Below are 14938 nucleotides of genomic sequence, written 5' to 3'. Positions count from 1 at the left end.
CCTCCCGAGCGAGCCGAGGCTCTTCTGCAGGCGCTGGGCACTCTGAAGGCAGAAGGAGTGGTGGTCCCTGTTCCTCTTCAGCAACAGGGCCACGGTTTTTACTCCAACTTGTTTGTGGTCCCAAAGAAGGACGGGTCTTTCCGTCCTGTCCTGGACCCGAAACTTCTCAACAAACACATAACGACCAGGCGGTTCCGGATGGAATCCCTCCGCTCCGTCATCGCCTCAATGTCCCAAGGAGATTTCCTTGCATCGATCGATATCAAAGATGCTTATCTCCACGTACCGATTGCTCCAGAGCAGCAGCGCTTCTTGCGCTTCGCCATAGAAAACGAACACCTGCAGTTCGTGGCACTGCCGTTCGGCCTGGCAACAGCCCCACGGGTTTTCACCAAGGTTATGGCTACTGTAGTAGCGGTCCTCCACTCTCAGGGTCACTCGGTGATCCCTTACTTGGACGATCTCCTGATCAAGGCACCCTCTCAAGAGGCATGCCAACACAGCCTCGACGCTACCCTGGAGACTCCAGAGTTTCGGGTGGATCATCAATTTTCCAAAGTCAAATCTGACACCGGCCCAATCGCTCACATACCTTGGCATGGAGTTTCATACCCTCTCAGCGATAGTGAAGCTTCCGCTGATCAAGCAGCGGTCACTACAGACAGGGGTACAATCTCTCCTTCAAGGCCAGTCACACCCCTTGAGGCGCCTCATGCACTTCCTGGGGAAGATGGTGGCAGCAATGGAGGCAGTTCCTTTCGCGCAGTTTCAACTGCGTCCTCTTCAATGGGACATCCTACGCAAATGGGACAGGAAGCCGACGTCCCTCGACAGGAACGTCTCCCTCTCAGGCAACCAAAGCTTCCCTTCGGTGGTGGCTTCTTCCCACTTCATTATCGAAGGGGAAATCCTTCCTACCCCCATCCTGGGAGGTGGTCACGACGGACGCGAGTCTGTCAGGGTGGGGAGCGGTTTTCCTCCACCACAGGGCTCAGGGTACGTGGACCCAGCAAGAGTCCTCGCTTCAGATCAATGTTCTGGAAATACGGGCAGTGTATCTTGCCCTGAAGGCGTTCCAGCAGTGGCTGGAAGGCAAGCAGATCAGAATTCAGTCAGACAATTCCACAGCGGTGGCATACATCAACCACCAAGGCGGCACACGCAGTCGGCAAGCCTTCCAGGAAGTCCGGCGGATTTTGATGTGGGTGGAAGCCACGGCCTCCACCATCTCCGCAGTTCACATTCCAGGCGTGGAAAACTGGGAAGCAGATTATCTCAGTCGCCAGGGCATGGACGCAGGGGAATGGTCCCTTCACCCGGACGTGTTTCAGGAGATCTGTTGCCGCTGGGGGGTGCCGGACGTCGACCTCATGGCGTCCCGGCACAACAACAAGGTACCGACGTTCATGGCACGGTCTCAAGATCCCAGAGCTCTGGCGGCAGACGCCTTAGTTCAGGATTGGTCGCAGTTTCAGCTCCCTTATGTGTTTCCTCCGCTGGCACTGTTGCCCAGAGTGTTACGCAAGATCAGGGCCGACTGCCGCCGCGTCATCCTCGTCGCTCCAGACTGGCCGAGGCGGTCGTGGTACCCGGATCTGTGGCATCTCACGGTCGGCCAACCGTGGGCACTACCAGACCGACCAGACTTGCTATCTCAAGGGCCGTTTTTCCATCTGAATTCTGCGGCCCTCAACCTGACTGTGTGGCCATTGAGTCCTGGATCCTAGCGTCTTCAGGGTTATCTCAAGACGTCATTGCCACTATGAGACAGGCTAGGAAACCAACGTCCGCCAAGATCTACCACAGGACGTGGAAAATTTTCCTGTCGTGGTGCTCTGCTCAGGGTTTTTCTCCCTGGCCTTTTGCCTTGCCCACTTTTCTGTCCTTCCTGCAATCTGGACTGGAAAAGGGTTTGTCGCTCGGCTCCCTTAAGGGACAAGTCTCAGCGCTCTCTGTGTTTTTCCAGAAGCGCCTGGCCAGACTTCCACAGGTACGCACGTTCCTGCAGGGGGTTTGTCACATCGTTCCTCCTTACAAGCGGCCGTTAGAACCCTGGGATCTAAACAGGGTGCTGATGGTTCTTCAGAAACCACCATTCGAGCCAATGAGGGATATTTCCCTCTCACGACTTTCGCAGAAGGTGATTTTCCTAGTAGCAGTCACTTCTCTTCGGAGAGTGTCTGAGCTAGCAGCGTTGTCGTGCAAAGCCCCTTTCCTGGTTTTTCACCAGGACAAGGTGGTTCTGCGTCCGGTTCCGGAATTTCTCCCTAAGGTGGTATCCCCCTTTCATCTCAATCAGGATATCTCCTTACCTTCTTTTTGTCCTCATCCAGTTCACCAATGTGAAAAGGATTTGCACTTGTTAGATCTGGTGAGAGCACTCAGACTCTACATTTCTCGTACGGCGCCCCTGCGCCGCTCGGATGCACTCTTTGTCCTTGTCGCTGGCCAGCGTAAAGGTTCACAGGCTTCCAAATCAACCTTGGCTCGGTGGATCAAGGAGCCAATTCTCGAAGTCCACCGTTCGGCTGGGCTTCCGGTTCCCTCAGGGCTAAAGGCCCATTCTACCAGAGCCGTGGGCGCGTCCTGGGCTTTGAGGCACCAGGCTACGGCTCAGCAGGTGTGTCAGGCGGCTACCTGGTCGAGCCTGCACACTTTCACGAAACACTATCAGGTGCATACCTATGCTTCGGCGGATGCCAGCCTAGGTAGACGAGTCCTTCAGGCGGCGGTTGCCCACCTGTAGGAAGGGGCCGTTTTACGGTTCTCTTACGAGGTATTATTTTACCCACCCAGGGACTGCTTTTGGACGTCCCAATTGTCTGGGTCTCCCAATGGAGCGACAAAGAAGAAGGGAATTTTGTTTACTTACCGTAAATTCCTTTTCTTCTAGCTCCAATTGGGAGACCCAGCGCCCGCCCCTGTTTTTTTGTGTACACATGTAGTTCATGTTGAATGGTTTCAGTTCTCCGATATTCCTTCGGATTGAAGTTACTTTAAACCAGTTTATAATTCTTTTTCCTCCTTCTTGCTTTTGCACCAAAACTGAGGAGCCCGTGGGAGCACGGGGGGTGTATAGGCAGAAGGGGAGGGGCTTAACACTTTTAAGTGTAATACTTTGTGCGGCCTCCGGAGGCATAGCCTATACACCCAATTGTCTGGGTCTCCCAATTAGAGCTAGAAGAAAAGGAATTTACGGTAAGTAAACAAAATTCCCTTCTTTGTACTTCTCGTGACCCCTATAAACAGGTTGGCCATTTATACGGTGGTGGTCCCACTGACGCACCCCGACAGCCAAACATTCACAGTCTGTAATGTTACTCTATCTAGCACTATATTTGGATTTGGGGCATTTGTCCTGACCCGGTTTGTGTGGACGCCGAACCTGGCCCTGTTTATTGGGGGCTGTTGCTGCTGTTATATATTTGGGGGTGTCTTGTCTGACCTCCATTGCTGGCTCTTTATATATTTTGGGGGGCAGAGGGTCCGGCCTGAACAGTGGGGCACAGTCTCCTTGTTCCAGTTGGAGTAGAAGCATCTGATCTTTCCAGTCCATATCTGATATTTGGAAACATTTTACCCTTCGTGGCCCTCCTGTTGCACCGCCGCTCACATAATCCCAGACTGGGAATGTTGTCAGTAATGGCAGCACAATGTGATGGATTCAATACTGGACTGAGCTGCTGCGACTCCTCTTGTCCGTTATTGGAGTGTCGGGTGTCCTGTTCTGCAAGATGTTGAAAATTCAAGTCTTACCCGACACAAAGCCACAACTGCCATGTAACCCCTTAAACCCCAGGCCGTGCCCCCCATCCCGTACAGTGAGAAGACCCTCTGTGCTCAGGGCTGGAGGCGCAAACTTCCACAAAGTTATGCAGCCTCTCCCCAGAGAGCGGCCCCCAGAGAGCGGCCCCCAGGGAGCCGGTATACGCTCCATTCTGGGCACCATAGGTGCGTATTTTCTGTCCAGAGGGGCACAGAATGCACTCATACTCCACCCCCCTTGTCCAAAGACTTTTTTTATTTTAGATGTTACCCATAAACAGCCAATCTCTGGGAGGTGAGCCTGGAGACAGCACCTCCAGTTCAGGCTGTTGGTCTTTCCCTCCCTTATGCTTTACACTGCAGCTTTGCTTGGTAAAGCGGACTGTTGTGTAACAGTTCACTCTCAGCAGGTCGTCTGCAAAGCTGCTAATATTACACCGAGCACAGAAAGATTATAACCTGCCCGTATGTAAATTGTCAGTGCGAGGAACATAATTAGAAAACCTCTGCACATCAGAGGCGCATTAATAAAGGGGAAGGGCGTGGAGGGAGACTTAAAACCAATGCCCATAGGTTGAGTGTTTCTAGGTCACATGACTGCATTAAGAATGGGAATTCCATTGTATTTTTGCAAGAGGAAGCAGCAGAATTGTGAATGCAGCTCTGGATATGACTGACTTCTAAGACAGAACTTGGCAGAGAAGATGATATAAAACGGTTTGTGTCAGCGCAGAATGAATGTTCATACTAAGTACCGGCGCTGGGTGCATCATGGCGCGGCCAGATATCCCCACCTGCTAGATTCCCTCCAGCTCTACTCCTCTCAGGCTCTATGATACCAGAGCTGTCAATCAAAGAAACTGGGCAGAGATAGAGGGAAAACAGGTAGGTGGGACGTGCCCTGAAATATTGGGCGCAGTACGGTTTGGACTGTTGTTCTGTGCTGACTCCCTTTAAGGGACTTGCTAAGGTACAAACATAGTGATGGGAAGCCGAAACAGTCATTGCCCGGTCGGTCCCCATTGTTACCTGCACAAGCCCCCTGACTCGTGTAGAGAGGCTGAATGCAGATGGCAGTAGAATTGTCGGCATATCACCATCAGCATTTACTTTTCAGGAAACCTCTTTACAGTTCTCTTTTCGTTACATATTGTCTGAGAGCAAAGCCCAAAATGTGTCCAGCTCCCCCTCCAGTTGTGACGTCCGCCTCCCACCCTTGAGTAGTGACGTTCAACTTCTCCCCCCCCCCTCGAGAGGTGACATCCAACCCCCCCTCAAGGAGTGACATCACCAGCAGAATAGTGAGTGCAGCTCTGGAGTATAATACAGAATGTAACTCATGATCAGTAATGTATATACACAGTGACTGCACCAGCAGAATAGTGAGTGCAGCTCTGGAGTATAATACAGGAGGTAACTCAGGATCAGTAATGTATGTACATAGTGACTGTATAAGCAGAATAGTGAGTGCAGCTCTGGAGTATAATACAGGAGGTAACTCAGGCTCAATAATTTATGTACACAGTGACTGCACCAGCAGAATAGTGAGTGCAGCTCTGGAGCATAATACAGAATGTAACTCAGGATCAGTAATGTAATGTCTGTACACAGTGACTGCACCAGCAGAATAGTGAGTGCAGCTCTGGAGTATAATACAGGAGGTAACTCAGGATCAGTAATGTAATGTCTGTACACAGTGACTGCACCAGCAGAATAGTGAGTGCAGCTCTGGAGTATAATACAGAATGTAACTCATGATCAGTAATGTAATGTATGTACATAGTGACTGTACAAGCAGAATAGTGAGTGCAGCTCTGGAGTATAATACAGGAGGTAACTCAGGCTCAGTAATTTATGTACACAGTGACTGCACCAGCAGAATAGTGAGTGCAGCTCTGGAGCATAATACAGAATGTAACTCAGGATCAGTAATGTAATGTATGTACACAGTGACTGCACCAGCAGAATAGTGAGTGCAGCTCTGGAGTATAATACAGGAGGTAACTCAGGATCAGTAATGTAATGTATGTACACAGAAACTGCACCAGCAGAATAGTGAGTGCAGCTCTGGAGTATAGTACAGGAGGTAACTCAGGATCAGTAATGTATGTACACAGTGACTGCACCAGCAGAATAGTGAGTGCAGCTCTGGGGTATAATACAGGAGGTACTCAGGATCAGTAATGTAATGTATATACACGGTGACTGCAGCAGCAGAATAGTGAGTGCAGCTCTGGAGCATAATACAGAATGTAACTTAGGATCAGTAATGTAATGTATGTACAATAGTGACTGCACCAGCAGAATAGTGAGTGCAGCTCTGGAGCATAATACAGGATGTATAGTCTTCTTACCAGGGTCGGGGGTTGCGCACATTTCGGGTTGTGTGAGCTGTCAGTTCCCTGTAATCCTCTTTCCTATTACATCTACTTTTCTAGTTGCAGGAATGGAGGATGACAGGTTCCTATAACAATGATTTAGATTTGTGCCGCTCCCGCCTGTAGCACCTGTTAGGTGTACTGTGACCTGGAAGCTTTAAGTCCTGTCCGGCGCCGCACAGCACCAGCCGATGTGCAGAGGTGACCGGCGGTGCACAAGGAGGTGTAAAGTCCGTGCGGCTCACCTTGTAACTTTGTATCTTATATTTTATGTATCGTCTTTAGGATAGAGCTGATACAATGTATCATATAGGATTACACACTCTCCTGTGATTGGTCAGCGCCCCAGATCTGTGACAGACAGGAGGCGGCCAGCAATTACACTCCTATTGAGTGCACTGACGCCGGCGCCAGAGCGGAGTATAATCCCGGACTGATGTAACAATTCACGTCTGACATGAGACGACGCCATTATATCCTGCCATTGAATTCCTGTCTATATGACTCCACACGGCCCTGCAGGCGGGGTGCCACCTTATACATGAAATGACCATCTATGTCCTGCCCGCCAGACGTTTAGACCCTTTGTTATTATTAACACCCGGTGCCAGGACTTTGTCAGCGGCCTTTTTTTCCTTTCTTTACAAGGAGAAAAATTGCAATAATCGGTCTTGTATAGTGGTTAAAGAGGCGCAATGGACACAAGCGCTCAGGAACTATATACTAATATGGCAGAGGCCTGCTGCCGCGAGGTGGGCCAAGCCTGAAAGTGCGTACTACTGTCAACAATCAAGCCACCCACCAGACTTGGCCGAGGCCTTCAGTTTCATTAACCCATAGCAGAGCGGATCAGCTTGTACACATCTTCAACATGAGGTGATTGCTCAGAAATGGGCAGATGTTAGACCTACTACACATCTATTTCTGTGGTTGTAGACTTCGCCTTATCACTAGTGATGAGCGGGCACTACCATGCTCTGTACTCGTAACTAGTGATGAGCGGGCACTACCATGCTCTGTACTCGTAACTAGTGATTGGGCACTACCATGCTCTGTACTCGTAACTAGTAATGAGCGGGCACTACCATGCTCGGGTGCTCAGTACTCGTAACTTGTGATCGGGCACTACCATGCTCAGGTGCTCTGTACCCGTAACTAGGGATGAGCGGGCACTACCATGCTCGGGTGCTCAGTACTGGTAACTAGTGATGAGCGGGCGCTACCATGCTCGGGTGCTCAGTACTGGTAACTAGTGATGAGCGGGCGCTACCATGCTCGGGTGCTCAGTACTGGTAACTAGTGATGAGCGGGCGCTACCATGCTCGAGTGCTCTGTACTGGTAACTAGTGATGAGCGGGCACTACCATGCTCGAGTGCTCAGTACTGGTAACTAGTGATGAGCGGGCACTACCATGCTCGGGTGCTCAGTACTGGTAACTAGTGATGAGCGGGCACTACCATGCTCGGGTGCTCAGTACTGGTAACTAGTGATGAGCGGGCACTACCATGCTCGGGTGCTCAGTACTGGTAACTAGTGATGAGCGGGCACTACCATGCTCGGGTGCTCAGTACTGGTAAGTTAACTAATGATGAGCGGGCACTACCATGCTCAGGTGCTCAGTACTGGTAACTAGTGATGAGCGGGCACTACCATGCTCGGGTGCTCTGTACTGGTAACTAATGATGAGCGGGCACTACCATGCTCAGGTGCTCTGTACTGGTAACTAGTGATGAGCGGGCACTACCATGCTCGGGTGCTCTGTACTGGTAACTAATGATGAGCGGGCACTACCATGCTCAGGTGCTCTGTACTGGTAACTAGTGATGAGCGGGCACTACCATGCTCAGATGCTCAGTACTGGTAACTAATGATGAGCGGGCACTACCATGCTCGGGTGCTCAGTACTGGTAACTAGTGATGAGCGGGCACTACCATGCTCGGGTGCTCAGTACTGGTAACTAGTGATGAGCGGGCACTACCATGCTCAGGTGCTCTGTACTGGTAACTAGTGATGAGCGGGCACTACCATGCTCAGATGCTCAGTACTGGTAACTAATGATGAGCGGGCACTACCATGCTCGGGTGCTCAGTACTGGTAACTAGTGATGAGCGGGCACTACCATGCTCGGGTGCTCAGTACTGGTAACTAGTGATGAGCGGGCACTACCATGCTCGGGTTCTCAGTACTGGTAACTAGTGATGAGCGGGCACTACCATGCTCGGGTGCTCAGTACTGGTAACTAGTGATGAGCGGGCACTACCATGCTCGGGTGCTCAGTACTGGTAACTAGTGATGAGCGGGCACTACCATGCTCGGGTGCTCAGTACTGGTAACTAGTGATGAGCAGGCACTAGCATGCTCGGGTTCTCAGTACTGGTAACTAGTGATGAGCGGGCACTACCATGCTCGGGTGCTCAGTACTGGTAACTAGTGATGAGCGGGCACTAGCATGCTCGGGTTCTCAGTACTGGTAACTAGTGATGAGCGGGCACTACCATGCTCGGGTGCTCAGTACTACTAACTAGTGATGAGCAGGCACTAGCATGCTCGGGTTCTCAGTACTGGTAACTAGTGATGAGCGGGCACTACCATGCTCGGGTGCTCAGTACTGGTAACTAGTGATGAGCGGGCACTACCATGCTCGGGTGCTCAGTACTGGTAACTAGTGATGAGCGGGCACTGCCATGCTCGGGTGCTGCATGGAAGATAAAGGATGCCCCACATGCACTCAGAGGCGCGTCTCCTAATAGTCGGTTGGTGGTGACCTGAGTGTATGAGCAATATTCATGCGCGGCGGTCGCTCCTCCAGACAGGTTTTGCTCCCGGTTTATGGCGGCTTTTACTAATGCACAGATGGCAGAAACTTCAGGCCATCTCTGCTCTCCTCCGTTCTGCACCTCGGGGGTAGCGTTAACTCCTTCTCTGCCGGTGAGATCACGTGACCGTGCCTCGAGGTGCTGAGTAATGCAGATTTGTGGAGTATTTTGGAGGGGACGCTGCGGACGGATCTGTCACTCGGCAGTCCCTTCCTATGTGCCCGCAGGCTCGGCGTGGCATTGCGGAGACTGTGCGGCCCCGGATGACGAGCCGGGGCCTGCAGACATTCCTGCACATCTGCAGCCGCCTCCCTGCTCGGGATAAAGGACAAGATCCACCTCGGTCATTAGGTTTCTACATTGCAAAATAAGTGCACTCTGATTTGTGGGGAGCCGGGGTGACCCCGTGACGTGCATCGCTGTCATTACACTACACCTGTGATGGGAGCATGACGCGATCTTCCATAATGAAACCTTCTGCCACCTTCTATAGAACTGTGACATCTCTTCACCATTGTTAAGATCTCTGCTTGCTGTTAGTGAATTGCACCATCCTTGTTTGCATCCAGAAACTAAAAACCTGTCCTGCCCTGTAACATAGGCAGTAATTCCAACCAGGGCCGGGGACCTCCTGGAAGACCCCTGACGTGAGCAGTAGATGGTCCTGTGATGGATTACAGCCCGGCCGGTCCTGGCTCGCTGGTTATCTCCGGTGGCCGGCCTCCGTGATCTGCGCATCGTGGCCTGATTCTGTCTGATACATTTTGCAGCTCTCTGATCTCTCAAGACGTCTCCAGAATATGAGTGGGTGTGAGATCGTCAGGAAGACGTGAGCGGAGTCTGGGCACAATTACACTGCACACGGCAGCAAGAGCGCTGGTAGCCTGCGCGGGCATGGCGGAATGACTGGCCACCGCTGCCGAAAACTATGGCCTCACTGCTTGTAATAAAAAACCTGCACATATATAGCCAAGGGCCCACGCAGCGATACAGGGCCCGCACAGCGATACAGGGCCCGCGCAGCGATACAGGGCCCGTGCAACGATACAGGATTCACAGGATCCTACACGGCCCGCGCAACCATACAGGGCCCGCGCAACCATACAGGGCCCGCGCAACCATACAGGGCCCGCGCAACCATACAGGGCCCGCGCAGCGATACAGGGCCCGCGCAGCGATACAGGATTCACAGGATCCTACACGGCCCGCGCAACCATACAGGGCCCGCGCAACGATACACGGCCCGCGCAACGATACAGGATTCACAGGATCATACAGGGCCCGCGCAACCATACAGGATTCACAGGATCATACAGGGCCCATGCAACGATACAGGGCTCAGGCAACAATACAGAGCCCGTGCAACCATGCAGGGCCCGCGCAATGATACACGGCCTGCTCTACGATACAGGATTCACAGCATCATACAGGGCCCGCGCAACCATACAGGATTCACAGGATCATACAGGGCCCGCGCAGCGATACAGGATTCACAGGATCATACAGGGCCCACGCAAACATACAGGGCCCATATGCTGATTATATAGAGACCACACTATCAAACACGACCCACACCATCATACAGGGTCCATATGCTGATGATACAGGGTCCATATGCTGATGATACAGGGTCCATATGCTGATGATACAGGGTCCATATGCTGATGATACAGGGTCCATATGCTGATGATACAGGGTCCATATGCTGATGATACAGGGTCCATATGCTGATGATACAGGGCCTGCACCATCATACAGGCCCCACAATACACGACTCACAGCATCGTACAGGGCCTGCACTATGATACAGGGCACACAGCATCGTACAGGGCCCACACTATAATACAGGGCACACAGCATCGTACAGGGCCCGCACTATAATACAGGGCACACAGCATCGTACAGGGCCCGCACTATAATACAGGGCACACAGCATCGTACAGGGCCCGCACTATGATACAGGGCACACAGCATCGTACAGGGCCCACACTATAATACAGGGCACACAGCATCGTACAGGGCCCGCACTATAATACAGGGCACACAGCATCGTACAGGGCCCGCACTATAATACAGGGCAGACAGCATCGTACAGGGCCCGCACTATGATACAGGGCACACAGCATCGTACAGGGCCTGCACTATGATACAGGACACACCGCATCGTACAGGGCCTGCACTATGATACAGGGCACACAGCATCGTACAGGGCCTGCACTATGATACAGGGCACACAGCATCGTACAGGGCCTGCACTATGATACAGGGCACATAGCATCGTACAGGGCCTGCACTATGATACAGGGCACACAGCATCGTACAGGGCCTGCACTATGATACAGGGCACACAGCATCGTACAGGGCCTGCACTATGATACAGGGCACACAGCATCGTACAGGGCCTGCACTATGATACAGGGCACACAGCATCGTACAGGGCCTGCACTATGATACAGGGCACACAGCATCGTACAGGGCCCGCACTATGATACAGGGCACACAGCATCGTACAGGGCCCGCACTATGATACAGGGCACACAGCATCGTACAGGGCCCGCACTATGATACAGGGCACACAGCATCGTACAGGGCCCGCACTATGATACAGGGCACACAGCATCGTACAGGGCCCGCACTATGATACAGGGCACACAGCATCGTACAGGGCCTGCACTATGATACAGGGCACACAGCATCGTACAGGGCCTGCACTATGATACAGGGCACACAGCATCGTACAGGGCCCGCACTATGATACAGGGCACACAGCATCGTACAGGGCCCGCACTATGATACAGGGCACACAGCATCGTACAGGGCCTGCACTATGATACAGGGCACACAGCATCGTACAGGACCTGCACTATGATACAGGGCACACAGCATCGTACAGGGCCCGCACTATGATACAGGGCACACAGCATCGTACAGGGCCCGCACTATGATACAGGGCACACAGCATCGTACAGGGCCTGCACTATGATACAGGACACACAGCATCGTACAGGGCCTGCACTATGATACAGGGCACACAGCATCGTACAGGGCCTGCACTATGATACAGGGCACACAGCATCGTACAGGGCCCGCACTATGATACAGGGCACACAGCATCGTACAGGGCCCGCACTATGATACAGGGCACACAGCATCGTACAGGGCCCGCACTATAATACAGGGCACACAGCATCGTACAGGGCCCGCACTATAATACAGGGCACACAGCATCGTACAGGGCCCGCACTATGATACAGGGCACACAGCATCGTACAGGGCCCGCACCATGATCCCGGGCACACAGCATCGTACAGGGCCCGCACTATGATACAGGGCACACAGCATCGTACAGGGCCCGCACTATGATACAGGGCACACAGCATCGTACAGGGCCCGCACTATGATACAGGGCACACAGCATCGTACAGGGCCCGCACTATGATACAGGGCACACAGCATCGTACAGGGCCCGCACTATGATACAGGGCACACAGCATCGTACAGGGCCTGCACTATGATACAGGGCACACAGCATCGTACAGGGCCCGCACTATGATACAGGGCACACAGCATCGTACAGGGCCCGCACTATGATACAGGGCACACAGCATCGTACAGGGCCTGCACTATGATACAGGGCACACAGCATCGTACAGGGCCCGCACTATAATACAGGGCACACAGCATCGTACAGGGCCCGCACTATGATACAGGGCACACAGCATCGTACAGGGCCCACACTATAATACAGGGCACACAGCATCGTACAGGGCCCGCACTATAATACAGGGCACACAGCATCGTACAGGGCCCGCACTATAATACAGGGCACACAGTATCGTACAGGGCCCGCACTATAATACAGGGCACACAGCATCGTACAGGGCCCGCACTATGATACAGGGCACACAGCATCGTACAGGGCCTGCACTATGATACAGGACACACAGCATCGTACAGGGCCTGCACTATGATACAGGGCACACAGCATCGTACAGGGCCTGCACTATGATACAGGGCACACAGCATCGTACAGGGCCTGCACTATGATACAGGGCACATAGCATCGTACAGGGCCTGCACTATGATACAGGGCACACAGCATCGTACAGGGCCTGCACTATGATACAGGGCACACAGCATCGTACAGGGCCTGCACTATGATACAGGGCACACAGCATCGTACAGGGCCCGCACTATGATACAGGGCACACAGCATCGTACAGGGCCTGCACTATGATACAGGGCACACAGCATCGTACAGGACCTGCACTATGATACAGGGCACACAGCATCGTACAGGGCCCGCACTATGATACAGGGCACACAGCATCGTACAGGGCCCGCACTATGATACAGGGCACACAGCATCGTACAGGGCCTGCACTATGATACAGGACACACAGCATCGTACAGGGCCTGCACTATGATACAGGGCACACAGCATCGTACAGGGCCTGCACTATGATACAGGGCACACAGCATCGTACAGGGCCTGCACTATGATACAGTGCACACAGCATCGTACAGGGCCCGCACTATGATACAGGGCACACAGCATCGTACAGGGCCCGCACTATGATACAGGGCACACAGCATCGTACAGGGCCCGCACCATGATCCCGGGCACACAGCATCGTACAGGGCCTGCACTATGATACAGGGCACACAGCATCGTACAGGGCCCGCACTATGATACAGGGCACACAGCATCGTACAGGGCCCGCACTATGATACAGGGCACACAGCATCGTACAGGGCCCGCACTATGATACAGGGCACACAGCATCGTACAGGGCCTGCACTATAATACAGGGCACACAGCATCGTACAGGGCCTGCACTATAATACAGGGCACACAGCATCGTACAGGGCCCGCACTATGATACAGGGCACACAGCATCGTACAGGGCCTGCACTATGATACAGGGCACACAGCATCGTACAGGGCCCGCACTATGATACAGGGCACACAGCATCGTACAGGGCCCACACCATGATCCCGGGCCTGCATCACAATATCAGTTTGCATTGCATTACCAGCGTCACACTGTTGATAAATCCCTCTAGCTATGCTGGGAGTTGCAGTTTCTTAATTCCACAGACTCCAGACCACTGCTAGATACTATATATGTGACCATCTAAACTGACAGTGAATTGTTACTAATCTACAGGATCCTGTTTCCCCTGAGTTGTCATGAGGTGATTGCTCCAGCAGGTGGCAGCGTTGTACAGACGCCTGTGATTACACAGCCTGGAGCTGGGGTGACTTTTACATCTTCTGCGATTCATTGTCCTCCTATTTTACTTAAATTCCTGTATTTGGAGTGAAAAATCATTTTTTGCAATTGTTTGCTTACAAATTTTGCAGCCTATTATTGGCTATAGAATGATTAAACTAAGCGTCTGTCAGTGAGCGCGTTCTGTCACATCTAAAAACATAACTTCTCCCCAGAGTTGGAGAATCCTTTTACCTTGAACTTAAAGTTGATATTTTACCTAAAGATAATCGATCTTTGGTAGCTTTGGACCCCGGCTTGCTCCTGAGACCCCACCATGTCCCCTCCTCATATTTTCAGTCTATTCTGAATCTTTCTGTTTTTCAGAATCCAAATAGGATTAGCAGAATTTCCCGGATTGTGCAGCGCTGATCCTGGCCTTGTCCCAGGGCCTCCCGCTCTGTATATTTATCACAGACGCCACTGCCAGAATCCGGGGCTCCAGAGCTTCTCCCTTCAGGCCACCTCCGCTGCGGGGGGCTCCACCATGGGGGTCCTGCTCTACCTCCTGAGTGCAGTGATGAATCACATGCAAAATCCTGATATATCCCCCCCTGATTTCCCTCCGGTCAATGAGCTGATCTGACCAGAGGTTATATAGCCGGGTACACAGCAGCACAGAGGATTTCAGGAGAAACAGGCCAATCTCAGGAGTGCACACAGTGTTAGTGGCAGGAGCAGATTTCTCCAGCAGCACAGAG

The 14938-nt window shown here is 52.5% G+C and overlaps 1 protein-coding gene across 1 annotated transcript in view; it reads left to right on the top strand.

Annotated features, from left to right (window-relative positions):
• ITPK1 (inositol-tetrakisphosphate 1-kinase) overlaps nt 1-14938 on the top strand; it is a 137313-nt gene that overhangs the window by 101269 nt on the left and 21106 nt on the right. The window lies entirely within an intron of this gene.

This window comes from Anomaloglossus baeobatrachus, chromosome 12, assembly GCF_048569485.1.
Source record: "Anomaloglossus baeobatrachus isolate aAnoBae1 chromosome 12, aAnoBae1.hap1, whole genome shotgun sequence".
In the NCBI taxonomy this organism is placed as follows: Eukaryota; Metazoa; Chordata; class Amphibia; order Anura; family Aromobatidae; genus Anomaloglossus; species Anomaloglossus baeobatrachus.
This window is presented reverse-complemented; position numbering and strand designations above follow the sequence as displayed.